General features: G+C 46.4%; 1 pseudogene; it reads left to right on the top strand.

Annotated features, from left to right (window-relative positions):
* Positions 1–1,467: 1,467 nt before the first annotated feature.
* LOC113260263 (60S ribosomal protein L9-like) lies at positions 1,468–2,366 on the top strand (annotated as a pseudogene).
* Positions 2,367–3,357: the final 991 nt, after the last annotated feature.

The following is a 3,357-nucleotide window of genomic DNA, read 5'->3' on the forward strand; positions in this document are numbered from 1 at the left end:
CTCCCTCCCCGGGAAAAGAGGACAGCCTGGAAGAGTGGAAAGAGCCCAGTCTTTTAAATAATGCAGACATGGGTTCAAATCCTGGTTCAGCCACTAATTAGTCATGTGCTCTTGGACAAGTCGCTTAGATTGTCTGAGCTTGAGTGTCTTCATCTGGAATGATAATAATTATCACTCACGCTCCCCTCACTCACAAACTATGAAGACATAGTACAAAGCCATAGCCAAAGAAGGAGGCAGGGGACAAAGCAAAAAATGGAAGAAAATGTAACATTGTGAAACAGATGTAACAATACCTGAGAGCTTGTTGTATGAAAGAAGTGACATCAAGAACGAATGGACATAGGATGGAATCTGTAGTGAATGGTGTTGGGGAAGCTGGCTTCCATCCAGACAAAAGTAAAGGTACCTTATTATGTGTGCGTGTCTTCGGCTATCTTTGGTTGACTAATGACCTAAATGTGAAACGTAAAACTCTAGAAACTCATAAAAGGGCTTTGCAGACCTGGCTGAGCAGGAGGCACCATTATGGGAGGTGACATAAACCATCATGGGAAGTGACATCCATAAGAACAGGGACCGAAAGTTTTGGTTCAAGGAGCCCAAGAGCCAGGACATCTACCAAGGCTGCTGCTAATCTGTACAGAGATCTGGCTGGACAAACCGTGTCTACCTTCAACCAATTTGTGCTGAAGAGGGTGTTCACGAGTTGCACTAATGGTAGCCTCTGTTCCTTTCCTAGATGCCCGAGCAGATGGAGCTTGCTGCCAGGAAGACAAAACAACTATGCTTGTAGGAGCTGTAATGGATGATGCGCGTGTCCCAGAGGTCCCCGAGTTAAAGGTGTGTGCACTTACTGGGTATTTACCCCAAAGATACAGACGTAGTGAAGAGAAGGGCCATATGCACCCCAATGTTCATAGCAGCAATGTCCACAATAGCTAAATCGTGGAAGGAGCCGAGATGCCCTTCAACAGATGACTGGATTAAGAAGTTGTGGTCCATATATACAATGGAATATTACTCAGCTATCAGAAAGAACGAGTTCTCAACATTTGCTACAACATGGACAGCACTGGAGGAGATAATGCTAAGTGAAATAAGTCAAGCAGAGAAAGACAACTATCATATGATTTCTCTCATCTATGGAACATAAGAACTAGGATGATCAGTAGGGGAAGAAAGGGATAAAGAAAGGGGGGGTAATCAGAAGGGGGAATGAAACATGAGAGACTATGGACTATGAGAAACAAACTGAGGACTTCAGAGGGGAGGGGGGTGGGGGAATGGGATAGACCGGTGATGGGTAGTAAGGAGGGCACGTATTGCATGGTGCACTGGGTGTTATACACAACTAATGAATCATCGAGCCTTACATCGGAAACCGGGGATGTACTGCATGGTGACTAACATAATATAATAAAAAATCATTAAAAAAAAAATAAAATAAAATAAAGGTGTGTGCACTGCACACGAGCCACACCAAGGCCAGGAACAAGATTGTCACCTTCAACCAGCTGGCCCGGGACTCCCACGAGGGCTGTGGCACCATTCTGTTCTCTGATCCTCGAAAGGGCCCAGAGGTGCACAGGCATTTCAACAAGGCCCTGTGAACCCTACACAACCCCACCAACCCCTATGAGTGTTCCAAGGACCAGAAGTCCAAGTGCACCAGAGGCCAACTGGCCCACCGTGGCTACAAAAACTAACCTCAGATCCTTCCTTGTTATTAAAAAGATTTTGGATGCTGCAAATAAATAAACTGATAATAGGAATATAAACAGCTCTCTTTGCCAAATCTACTGCAAGAATGAAGACCATTCTCAGCAATCAGACTGTCTACATTCCAGAAAATGTCAACATCACTTTAAAGGGATACACTGTTATCGTGAAGGGCCCCAGAGGAGCCCTGAGAAGGGACTTCAATCACATCGATGTAGAGCTCAGTCTCCTTAGAAAGAAAAAGAAGAGGCTCCTAGCTGACAAATGGTGGGGAAAAGAAGAGAACTGGCTGCTGTTCGCACTATCTGTAGTCATGTACAGAACATGATCAAGGGCGCGTTATCCTGGGCTTCCCTTACCAGATGAGGACTGTGAGTGCCCACTTCTCCATCAACGTTGGTATTCAGGAACATGGTTCTCCTGTTGAAATACGTCCACAGGGTTCAGATGAGGCCAGGTGTTGCTTGTTCAGTTCCTCAAGCCCAGAAAGATGAGTTAATTCTTGAAGGAAATGACATTGAACTTATATCAAACTCAGCTGCTTTGATTCAGCATGTCACAGCAGTTTAAAAAAAGGATATCAGAAAAGTTTGGGATGGTATCTCTATTTCTGAAAAGAAACAGTTCAGCAGACTGATGAATAAGATCTAAGTCATCTAGCTACAGAAACAGCAAGATGCCGGATGATTTTTCAGACTTATTTGTGATATCTTAAAGACGCAATAAAAGCTGTATTGATTTGGGGGGGAAAGGAATGTGAACATTCTTTTAATCTCAGGGAAGGTAAAGATTTCCTAAAGGAGATTCCAGAGGGGGAAGAGGAGGTTGAAGCGAGCCCTGGAGAGTAGTGGGGCACATGTTGCCTTGCAAGTAGAGGCCTCAGGATTGTCTTGAGGGGAGAGGAAGGCTGGACCATGCTTCTGGTTCAGAAGGTTCAGAGGAGTCTGGGGAATTGAAGCATTCAGAGACATCCACCCAGATGTTCCTAACTCATCCACCAGGATCCCAGGATACCTTGGCCTCACAGACTTGCCCTGGTTGGGCAGTCAACTGTCTTTGAAGTTTAGCCACTCGGACTCTTTCAGGGTTGTTCTGAATTGATTCTGCCTTCCCTCTTTGAAGGATGCAAGTTTCCCTAGATGCAATTAAAGAGGCCCTGTGTCTTCCATTCCTGACTCTAGGGCTCAGCTGTTCATTATCTTTCTGTAGGGGCATCCATAGTGTTTACCATGGCCGTCTACTACTGTGATCTTTAGAGCCACTGTTACTCACCCCCCACCCAACCCCCAAATCGCAAATGCCTGATGCATTCACTAGCAGCAAACACACTCCACCCACAGTTACGGCGTCCAACTCAGCACTGCTACGGTTTGGGGTTTAAGATTTATTTACTTGAGAGGGAGAGACAGAGTGCAGTGGGGAGGGGCAGAGGGAGAGGGAGAGAGAGTCTTAAGGAGACCCCTCACTAAGCATGAAGCCTGACGCAGGGCTCGATCCCAGCACCCTGAGATCATGAGCTGAGCCGAAACCAAGTCGGACGCTTAACTGACTGCGCCACCCAGGCCCCCCCCCCACTGCTACAAGTTTTCACCTTGTTAGGGCCCGCCTGTGCTTCACCCCCCACCAGGGATGGGG

Source organism: Ursus arctos, unplaced genomic scaffold, assembly GCF_023065955.2.
Source record: "Ursus arctos isolate Adak ecotype North America unplaced genomic scaffold, UrsArc2.0 scaffold_18, whole genome shotgun sequence".
Lineage (NCBI taxonomy): Eukaryota > Metazoa > Chordata > Mammalia > Carnivora > Ursidae > Ursus > Ursus arctos.